Consider the following 12,374-nt stretch of genomic DNA (forward strand, 5'->3'; position numbering starts at 1 on the left):
TTCCATTCTCTGTAGCTCCCACACACTGAGGTGCTGAAGTATGATTCCTCTTTTTATTTTTATTACTTAAAAAATATATCCAAGATTTAATTGTTTTTTCTTTCCATATGTTTGGAGTCTAAGTTTGAGTCATTGACTCTACCCCATACCCCCTGCTAATTATCCAAGTCTCCTCTTTCGTTCTCAGGCATGTCAGACATTTTATCATTTTAAATAATTCTCTATTGAGACTGTGCAAGACCAAAACACTGGTGGTGAAACTGACAGGTTGAGGGTTTTTTTTTTTTCCATTCAGACCATATGTGTGGTCTGAATGAAAGGATGAAAACTCTCACAGTCAATCAAATGAAAACAATGATAGAATCATGTGGGGGAGGGAAGAGTATGTGAGAGTGAGGGAAAGCTCAGCCTCCTCTTTCTCAGTTAAGACAGCATCCAATAATGTTCAAATAATGAGAGGTTAAGACATACAATATAGGTAGTATTATTGCACATATACGGATGAATGCCTAGAGTCACCTTCATGTTGGGATGGCAGTCATTCTGGGGGAGGACAGTTAAGGGAAAAGTTGAGACTATAGGCTTTTCATATTCTATCTTGCAGAGTTAGCAGACTCACCAAATGTGGGTCTGACTTTGAAAACAATCACCTTTCCAACTCTCCTGTCTAGTCTCAAGTTCACCATCTCAACTCCAGGACTTACCTCTTCTTACTCACCACCACTGACAGGGTCATTTCTTAGTTCCTACCTCACTTTTCTCATGTTTTCCATTGAAAATGTTTGAGTCTATAGAAAAACCAAAGTAAAGTGCAATAGACTTCCACATTCGCTTCATTTGTCCACCAATTATTAATATGTTCTCCATGTTTTCTTTGCATGCCTCAGTGTATGCACTGACTAAACACTTGGAAGCATTTTAGCCTGTGTCTTCTTAAAAGATCATTCTCAAGTTTAGAATTCACAAGCTTAGAATGTCAGCTAATTTTGACAGTTGATGGATGATTGATTGGAGGAGAAGTTTTTTTGTGGTTTGGTTTGGTTTGGTTTGGTTTGGTTTAGTTTAGTTTGGCTTGGTAGGTTATTTTTGTGGTGTTGTCTCTAATATGTTGACCATACTCTAGTGCATGGCCATATAGCCATGAATATAGATACAGCACTGATTGAATTCAATGGCTTATGAAGAAAAAGAAGGAAGAAGGAGGAGGAAGAGGAGGAGGAAGAGGAGGAGGAAGAGGAGAAGGAGAAGGGGAGGAGGAGGAAGAAAAGAAGGAGGAGAAGGGGAGGAGAAGGAGGGGAGGAGGAGGAAGAGGAGGGGAGGAAAAGGAGGAGAGAGGAGGAGGGGAGGAGGAAAAAGAGGAGGGAGAGGGAGGAGGGGGAGGAGGAAGAATAAGAAAAACATGAAATGGATGAAGTGGGAGGTAGATGTGAGACAAGATTTTGAAGTTGAGGGTAGATGAAAGAGGAGCTTAGAGGAGTTGGAAAGATATCAGGGAAGAATATGGTTGAAATACATGGCATGGATGTATGAGCTTCTCAAAGAACAAATTAAAATATTCAAAAGCTAAAAAATTAAGGAATTCTATTTAGCATTTACTCTATAAATATATGCATATGTGCATATATACATATATATATACATTTTCACAATGTGTACGCATGCATAAACCCACATATTTATATGTTTATATATGTGTGCATTACACATGTGCACATACACACATAATGTATACTCTCACATACATCTTTGATACCTGATATCCATACATTTTAGTGTCTCTCATGGACAGTGGCTTTCCTTTATAATGAAGAATGATGGTTTAAGAAGCTCTGTTCCTGTGTATTTGCTTCCTCAGTAGATTCAGAGCAACCATTATAGGCAAGAATCCCATATAAGGTGATACCTTTGACTTTTCCTTCTATCACAAAGGAAGGCCCATGAGGTCATGTTTCCCACACTTGGTGATGCAAAGTCTAATCACTCAGTTAAGGTGGTAACTACCAGATCTCTCATCTATAAAAAACCATCTTTCCCCCATGATGTGTAGTTAATCTTGGAAAACATATGGATATGCTGTTCCCCGATGGTCTCAACATCCCTCATGAATCCATGACTGTGTGGGTATTGTAAATTATGGTTTTTCCATTCACTTCACATTAATTAATTACCATTCTTCTGTAAAGAATTCCCTCTGTTCCATTTAGGAGGAAGCAGAAACTAGTGAAAACCATGTTATTTTACTGAATGTTCAAAACTGTTACCTAAACTTGGCCTGTGAGGGCCTGAACAAGCTGGCAGCCACACACCTTAGTCTACTCTGCATGGCTAGTAGCTGTGTGTCTTTAGAAAACAGAGTTCATCTCTGTTTCTTAGGCTTCAGTGGTGTTTGTGTTCGAAATGAATGAATGAGGATACTAAAAACATTTGGACTGTGCCTGCCATGGGCTAGGAGCTGGGCAAGTGTTTCTAACTACATGTTCTTATCAGTGCTACCTCCATTAGGAGGAAGAGCTCACAGGCAGAGGACTGAATGAAGAAAGAGACGCAGGCAAAAACCTTTAAGGAAGAAAAGATAAGGGTGGTGAAATGGCTGTCAGTAGAAGGGCTGGCACAAGTATGAAGAGCTGAATTTGAACCCTCAACACCCATATTAAAAGCAGCACCACTTGATTATAATCTATAATTAATCTAATTATGATCCCTGAGACTTGTTTGCTAGCCAGTCTAGCCAACTGGTGAGCTTCAGGTCCAAGGAGAGATCCTGTCTCAAAAAATAAGGTAGACAGGGACTTAGGAAGGCACCCAACCTTGACCTCAGGCCTCTACACAAATGCTCACATATAGGTACATGTAGAAGCAGAAGAGGAAGAGGAGGAAGAAGAGGAGGAGGAGGAAGAAAAGGAAGTGGAGGAAGAAGAGGAGGAGGCAGAAGAGGAGAAAGGGGAGGAGTAGGAGAAGGAAATAGGTAAGCAAACTTGAACCATGTTTTTCCCTTCCTTTCACTGAACTCCCAGCCTATGACTACTTCCTGGCTGATACCCAGCCCCTGTGCCTACACCATCATTCATGGAGAAATAACAGCCCTGAACTAGCACAGGGCTGTTAAACCCAAGTCCTGGCTGACAAGACATGTTCTTTCCCATCTGCTGCCTTCTGTACAATGCTGGTCTTATTATTTCCAACAACACAGTTCTCTGTGAATTTGCTTGTTGTGCCAGCTCAGCTTTATGTAAGTGCATTTCTTGTTCCATTTCCTCTGTATGCAAGTCACTGATGCAAGGCAGCAAAACCCCAAGACTGCCAGGTCTCCCTAGAGAATAAGTAGTCGTGCCTTTCTTTGACCTCCAAAGACACCAGAGTCCTTAGACCTATGAGGAGCCCCTGAAAGTTGGGAGTTCAGGATGGTCAAGAATGAGAACAACAGGAAGTAGGTCTTTTGATGGTCTTGTCTCAACCTTCTAAGTAACAGAGATTACAGGCCCATACCACTCTTCCTGGCTAAGACAAACATCTAATTGCCAAACAAGGGTATGAGGAGAGCATAAGGCAATAGAGAGGTGATGACCACCCAGGCCACGATGTTCTGGTTGCCTCCCTCTGCGCTGTGCTTTGAGCATTTTAACCCTAAAACATCATTATAAAGTGTGTGTGCAGGGGAAGCAGAAGGGAAGAAAGGGAGAAAAAGAAAACAGAAAGAGTGGGGGAAATCTAATTTCATTTAATAAGAGGTTAAGAATTTCAGAAAGAGTGACTCTCAGGTCCAATATCACTAGATCAATCAGAGGTAGCAAGAAGATTCAAATCTAAGAACATCATCATACTCCAGTCTGTTTATTTTAGAACAGAGCAGAGAGCAGAATGAAGTTAAGAAGAGTTACATATAAGACAGAAACTTGGGCTGGGGGTAACACAGTGGTAGAACACTAGTCCAGGATGTACAGAGCCTTAAGTTCAATTCCCAGGACTAGAGGAAACAATGAAAGAAAAACAAAAGAAAACTGACACAAAAGTCCTAAGGCATGCTTTTGTTGGGTTACATGCACCGTTAGAGATTGGTAAACAAGGTGACATGAGCCTGCAGTCATGTGGGACATGGGAAGAAGAGGGCCAGAGGGAAGGACAGGCCACAGACAAGAGCTGAGCCAAGTGTGCAAAAAGACTTTAAAGCAGAGAAGTCATAAAGGAGATAGTGCAGGAGTGGGGGTGGAGTAGATAGAGGATGTACTGTAGCAATCCAATGCCCACGGAAATTCACAAGCTCTTTGCAGGTCACTAAACACAGGCAAGCCTGGTCCGTTACCCAGTATGCAGCCTCTGCTTTCCCTGCACATGTGGTAGGTGGTTCTGCTTTTATGCAAATTAGCTTATAATTCTTTCATCACAGGTGTTCCTGGTGCAGTGGGGTCTCCCTGCCCCCCCCCCAACAATGTGTGCGAGCCATGCCTACAACACAGAGTCTCTCCAGTATTTCTCTTACTTCACACGGCTATATGAAATCTATGACCCCAAACCAGTGACCTGAGGCTTCTCTTAGTTCATTTTCTGTTGCTATTAATACCCCAGACTGGGTAGGTTATAAAGAAAAGAGGTTTATTGGGGCTCATGGTCTCAGTCCAAGGTCAAGAAGCCATATCTTGATTGGCAGAGTCCAAAAGCAGGGCAGGGATCACCTAGCAAGAGACAATACACCTAGCCAAATTGGCTCCTCTTACAGAATCACACCTCAGATAACCGTTAACCTGTAAATCCTTTAATCCATTAATCGAATGAATGGATTAATTCACTCATGAAGGCTGAGCCCTAATCACCTCTTAAAGGCCCCACCTGGTCTCTCCTCTCAAAAATCTCATAATGAGGATTAGACTTCTGCATGAGTTCCAGAAAGGACAGACCATATTTACACTGCAGCAACGCTTGGTACAGCATCCCAGACAAGTTGAACAGAGAAAAAGGATAACCTGTTCTTTCAAGGAACAATACCTCTCCTGCACCACAGAGGACGTCATCGGAGCCCTTCCTTAGCAGGAAAGCCACCTCGTTTCTGTTTGAAGTATCACCAATCATATTCCATGGAGGTATAAATAGTACGTAGGTAAAGTTATTATTGTGTAGCTGTTCCTACCAAATTGAAAGAGCTTGTAAGCCTCAGGAGGCTAAAGAAACTTACAAGACTTAGGACAATCAGAAAACAACTTACAAGGATCAGGAAGCTCCCTAAAACTGCAGGACTCACAGGACTCAGGCATGTGATTATATTTATGCACAGTAAATACTGAGAGAAGGAGACTCTAATGAAGCTGGATACTTGTTGGGCAGGAAACTTCAAGAATGCAGCTTTGGGTGGGTGAGATACCTCAGCAGCTAAAAGTGTTTGTAGCACAAATCTGATGACCTAAAGTTCAATCCCAGCACCTCAATAAAGTTTAAGGAGAGAATCAGCTGCACGACGTTATTCTCTGACCTCTATACATGGCATGTGTGCCATGTCTACATACACACTCACTCCATACATAACACAGATGACAACAACAGAAATAAAGTTTTTTTTTAAAAAGAAATGCAACTTTTCTGAGTCATTGCTCACACAGAGGCAGGATTTCTGGTGATGCAGTTGCCCAAAAATCAGCCATGCATTTATAAATAATGCCAGTATATTTATTGATTGGCTAAGCTATGCTTGGCAGGAATCATTTGACTTATTTGATCATCACAGATGCCCTACCTAGAGTATTTGTTCATGTCTCCCTAAGAAAAATCATAACAAAGGCAAAGAAAGATAAGGGCCAGAGAGGAAGAAAGAAGAGGAGAAAGGAAGAGGAGGAAGAAGAGGAGGAGGAGGAGGAGGAGGAGGAGGAGGAGGAGGAGGAGGAGGAGGAGGAGGAGGAAGAGGAGGAGGAAGGCGTGGCTGAACCTCTACCTTCACGTGATCAATTGTTCTTTCTTTCAAGATGATTTCAAGCAAGCTTTCCTCACCTGCTAATCCAGCCACTGCTTTGAATCCTGTGCTGTTTGCAGTTCATTATTGCTGATGCTATAATTACCAGAAGCCTGTGGGGTCATAAGGAAGAACCATTGGACTCTAGTGGCAGGCGGTGTGTCTTCTGTTACTTTATGCAATACTTGTTTAACTAGGTCAGGGCAGCAGCTGACCACTGTTTTATAGGTAAGGATGCTGACCTGTGCAGAGGTTATATGACTGCCTCATGGATTCTCTGCTTCTCGGCATGCAAGCAGTAAAGTCATTCTGCAGATGGAAAAAAACTAAAAAACTAGAAAAAAGAAGGGATTCACTCAGTGTCACAAAGCCAGTCAAACCAGTAGTAAGACTCAAGCTAAAACTTTGGGTTCTAGATCTTATGCTATTTCTTAGTCAAACTGGAGCATTTTAGTGGCGTCAGAGGACTGTTGTCCAGGGACCAAGATATATCAACTAGGTTGACTGTTACTCTGAATTCTTGGATCTCCTCATAAAAGTTGTGGTCAACATTAATGGCTCCGAGAAGAAACATTTTCAGGATGGGTAGATCAAATGCTGTAATAATCCATAGTCTGATCAGAAGTGGTTTTGCTTTGCCTGTAGGCTGACATAAAAATAGATTCAATGCCTGTCTCAGTTAGCTTTCCTTTAGCTATAATAAAATATTCTGATAAAAGCAATTTGTGGGGAAAGGGGGTTTATGCTGGCTCATAGTTCAAGGGTATGTCATGGTGGGGATGTCAAGAAGTCCAGAGCTTGAAGCGGCTATCACATCTATGATCAGGGAGCAGAGAGGGATGAACTCATGCTTTTCAGCCTCCTTTCACTACTTATAGAGTCCAGGATTCTAGCCAGGGAATGTCGCCACCCACAGCAATAGCTTCCCATGTCAATCAACACAATCAAGATAACCTTCCACTGGCAGGTCTAGATTCTGCCAAGTTAACAGTTAATGCTAACCAGCACAATACCTTAAAATGGACAAGTCGTACATGCAAATCCGAGCTAAATGTTGGTAGTATTTTTCACTGGACTTAGTGATGGCTTGAGCATGGATGTCTATACCCAGATAAGGATGGGCAAAGATTCACCAAGCACTGTGATCCAATCAGAGTTTGCCCTTCCTGTATCTATCATCTCCATTTACCACATAATTTTTGGCATTGCTGGTGACTGCCAAGAAGCTAATGGGTAAACAAACAAACAACAAAATGACATGACTCCAGTGTCTCATATACCCTGAAATGCTGCTATGTTTACCCTCCAGAGGCTCAATGTTGCATCAACAATTATTGATCTTATGTGACATGTGACATCATACATGGCTCTTTTTTCAGATTTTTAACATTTTATTTATTCACTTTACATTCCACTCACTGCCCCTCTCCCAGTTACTCCCTCTCACAATTGTTCCCCCCTCCACCTTCCCCTTCTCCTCTGAGTGAATGAGGCCCCCTGGGTATCCCCTCCCCACCCTGGCATATCTAGTCTGTGAGGGTAGGCAAATCCTTTCCCACTGAGGCAGCCCAGCTAGAATACATCCCATGTAGAGGCAACAGCTTTTGGAATAGCCCCCTCCTCCAGCTGTTCGGGATCCACATGAAGACCAAGTTGCACATCTGCTACATATGTGTGGGGAGGCCTAGCAGGCAAATGGGTGGAACTTTAGAATATCATCTTGAGTGAGGTAACTCATTCCCCAAAGGACATGCATGGTATGTACTTGGCTTATAAGTGGATAGTAGCCATAAAGTACAGAATACCCATGCTACACTCCACAGACCCAAAGAAGCTAAGTGAGGAGGAAGGCACACATGAGGATGCTTGAATCGCACATAGAAGAGGAAATAAAATAGTCATAGGAGGCAGATGGAGGGAGGGAGTGGGGAGGGGAAGGAAATACAGGGGTGGGATCAGGACCATATATGACTCTTAAATCAGCACATTTACCAGGAAGTCTCTGCTCCTGGCCTAAGGGAAAAGGCAGGTAAATTTGGTCTACTCTCTCATCTCTCTCTGCTCTCTCAGAGCAGATGAGATCAGATGAGCATCAGAGCAGGATGAGTAACTCCTCTGGCTTATCTCTATTCAAAACCAACAAGAGACTTGCCAAATATGACCAAACCAGACATGGACAATTAAAGACATTTTTGTCACAAATGTTTGCATGTTATATGGTTAGCGTCCTGGTCATGTCAAAAGTCAGTGAGGCAAAGAGAAATCATTTTTCCTTTCCTATACAAAGACACTGCCAAGTCATATAAAGAGGAGTATTAAAGTGGAAACTTCTGGTTTCTTTGGAAAGTCAGTGGCGTCAGATGGTGTTTTGCTGGGGTAGACACATGAATGAGTATTTTCCTGAAGTGAACACAGGTGAGAGGATCTTTCACTAACAAAGACAGGGGAAGGAATGTTTTGCTGAAGCAGACATGTGAAAGGACACATCATGTTAAGAAGGATCCAACAGATGGTGGATGACACTGGATGGTATTGGTATGCCTTACCATTGTTTATTGGTCATTGTGTGGACCATAGAAAGAAATACATCCAAATACTTCTGGTGGTGTGCTGGTGGCTTCTTGCCACTTTGATGTCAGCTGATACAGACAGACTCACATGGAATTTTGCTAAGACAGACTCTCGAGCTAAGGCAAGACATGGGATGAGACAAGACCTGTGGAGGACACGTGATGTTTGGAGAGAATATAAATAGGACCCAACAGACAGTGATGGATGCTGGGTTTGGCTTTCTTGCATAACTAGCTCTGCAATGCTTCTTGATCTCCACTCTGCTGAGAGCGGCACAGCAGACAATGCCTCCCGGTATCCTGGTGGTCCTGGTTCGTCCTGCTGACTAGTACTGATTCAGCTGAGGCATAGCTCTCTCTGCTAGGTTGTAGCATGACTGATGATTCCTGTTTGCCACCCTGACACTACTGAACTGGACCTGTTGTTATATTAGTGAAATATTTGCAAGTGGATCGAGCTGCCACTGACGATTCCTGTGAACTGAACTGCTGATTTCCTCACAATGCAGATGGGATTTGCTCCAAAGAACCATTTCTAAACAGGTCTACTTCCCCCATATCCTAATAACCTTCTTTTCTACTACCTCTGGTGGGCTAGAAAAGAGGTTAAAGCATTTAAGAACAGTTATTTAAAGTAAGGTTGAGAAAAAAAATTAAGCCTGCAGAATATGGATGACCATTCCTGTCGCAAGAAAGGAGCAAAGGCTTGTAAATGCTCCATGTACTCCACTCATAACAAATCCATCTTTTAAATCACGGATTTGTCACTCTGCTGTGTGCCCTTTGGAAAGTCAAGTGGAGAGAAGCCTGCACTAAGCTGGAAGACTCCGGTGTGAGACAGAGGTAGGAAGTACATGTAGGAAGCATACTGGGGAAGTGGAGCCAACTGCAACCCTGGCTTTTGGAAGACAGGACAACCAGACCTTATGGTCTTGGGACCTGTGCTGGAGGAAACTGTCAGAGCATCAGTTCTCTCTACCAGAGGGCAAGTAGAATAGCCCAGGAGGACCTTAGTGGGCAAAGAGAGAAGCTCCACCAGAGATATTTCTCACTAATTAGCCTGCCTTGGGTGCCAGCTCAGCAAACACAGATTCCCCATCCCAGGCCCAGTATAGGTCTCAAAGCCACATATCAAGACCTGGGAGCCATGCTGAGCACTGACTGGATAGCCAGCTGGACCAGATTCTGCTCATGTGAAAGCTTCAAGCTTCTCTTTGGGAAAAGTTGTACAATCAGGAATAAGAGGGGAATGAATAATTCTAATTTTTTTTTTGACAAATTCACAAGCTAGTCCTTTAATGAAGGTGGGATCTTTGCTGGACACAGTTCTCCTGGTGTGAGCAGAGAAACCACCCTTCTCTCTACTCTTATTCTGTATCTTTAGAACACCCTAGCAGATGAATTCATAGCAGCACCTTGGCCTCCACAGTGACACCAATGAAGAAGTGATCCTGTCCCATCAGCAGCTAAGACAAACCCAGATGCCTCTTACAGACTGGATTAAAAAAAAAAAAGAATAAAACCCATGCAAACCAGTAAACTAAACCCTTCAAGATTCCTGCTACAGAAGTCATATCAGCTCAAACACAAGCTTTGGATGTGTGGACATGTGCAGTAGACCTCAGGCTGGGCTCAGGCACTGGGGAGATGGCTTAGTTGGTAACCTACTTGCCAGTAAAGAACTTGAACCCTAGTATCCACATAAAAAGCTGGATGTAATCCCAGCACTGGAGAAGTGGAGACAACTTGACTCATTGAGTTCACTGAGCAGCCATCCCAGTCTAATTGGCAAAGGTCTCTATGAGAGACCCTTGTCTCAAACAACAAGTTAAATCACTCCAGGGATTGACACCCAAGGCTGAGCTCAAGAGTCCCAGATTCTGTAATCGAATGAATGGTGTTGGCTTAAACATTGTTGTGACCAAGCACCTGGGAAACAAACTTACAGGCAAGGAAGATTTCTTCTAGCTCACAGTGCCAGTCCTTCAAGGTAGGGTGGGCACAGAGCGAGGTAGAGAAGTTCATGTCATCTCAGCCAGGAAGCAGAGAGAATATGTGTCTCTTGGCCTCCTTTCTTCTCTCCCTTATTCCTTCTAAGTCTATGGAGTCCCTGGTCCATGGAATGGTGCCAACCACATTCAGGACAGACCTCTGGAAACACCAAGCCAGTCATACCCAGAAATGTACTTTCCTAAACTTGTAGCCACTTTTCATTCATTCAAGTCAACAATCAAGATTATCTATCACAGAGGCAATCCAAGCACAAAAAGAATAGTAGAGAGAAATTGGGTTGCTTCCAAAAGGCACAGTTTTGGAAACTGAGGCTAATTTAAACTCAATCCAATCCTCAAATAATTTCTTTTCTTGTCCTAAGAAAATTAAATAAAATAAGAACTTCTGGCCCAGGAACTCTGCTAAGACCAGGGTAGCTGATGGGCACTATCATTGTAAGAGTAAAGAGGAGAGCAGACCTGGGGAAGGAGGTGTGGTGGGACACACAAAAGTTGAACTGGAGTTCGGCCTCCATCTCCTCTAAGTGTAGTGAGAGAGGAGCACAACTCTCCACAGAGAGAAGTACAACTCTCTACAGAGGCCTGCTCGGTACCATCATGACAGAGTAGGTACTACCTGCAGAATCAACCAAAAGGGGTGGGCAGGTGATAAGGACTAGGGAAGAGAGATGCTTGGTCCCATGTGACCTGAGAAATGTAAGTTTCTGGGAACTGTTGGAATGCAGCTACCACATGGTAGAAACTGGCTATGCATTCAGAAGTATGATCTCGTGGAAAGGCAGATCTGAGGAAATATGTTCAATCAATTCATACCTCCTAGGGCCAGAAGCAATTTTCTTTAGGTCTCACTCAGACTCAGAGGCTGCCCCAACTCTGGAACCCAGGTCCTGACCATTGAACTATAGTCCTCCACTCTAACTGGCTAAGTCTTTGTGTGCACCCCCACCCCAGCACTATGCCAGGTCAAGAGACCTGCAAACAGAACAGAGAACAGAAGGCCTCAGGCCTTTCCATCAAAAACTCAAGAGATAGCCCAGGAAGACACATGACCACTCATGGCCACAGTCAACTCACTGCCCTGCTGTTCCCAAGAATGAAAGCCACTGAATCACATAGTGGTATTCTGGGTCTCATACCTAAGAGCCTGCCTACACACAATTCTGCATAATGATGGATTCAGATGGTCAGATAAGGCGAAAGTCCACTCAAGCCCTGTTATCTTCTAATACCCCTTATCTCTAAACTTCTGCACATACCTTTGCCTTCACCTGTTCACCTTCCTCATGCCATTCTTGGCTTCCCTGACCCCGGGAGACCCTCAAGACTCAGCCTCAGATAGACTGCTTCTGGAAGCCCATTCAAACATATCCTCCTTGAGCTCTCAATACACACCCTGCTAGACTCTCTATAAAGGCTCCTAAAGTACTTTCCATTCTCATTCATTGGATGAATTAGTAAATCAGTTTCTTTATTTTCCATAAAGCTATGAGAGGTAAAGTCTCTCTTATATTTAATTAACTGGAGGAACAATACACCTTTTTGTATTCTAAGATGTGTAGTAAGGATCCAATGAACATAGTAAGGGAGAGTGGAAGGAAGGAAGGGAGGCAAGAGGGAAGAAGAGGGAGGAAGAAAAGGAAGGAGGGAGGAAGGAATGAATAATGATGGATAAGGTAATAAAATGGAAATGTTTATTAAACACACAATGTGGAATAGATTTAGCTAACTCACCATCACAGTGTTTGCAGCGAACAGTGGGTGCTCAATAAAAGTTTACATATAACTAAAAGACCAGCTGGGATCCCCAGATGGCTGGGATCATCCTTGATGGCACCTCCAGCCATCTGGAATTGCAAT

This window comes from Arvicanthis niloticus, chromosome 18, assembly GCF_011762505.2.
Source record: "Arvicanthis niloticus isolate mArvNil1 chromosome 18, mArvNil1.pat.X, whole genome shotgun sequence".
NCBI lineage: Eukaryota > Metazoa > Chordata > Mammalia > Rodentia > Muridae > Arvicanthis > Arvicanthis niloticus.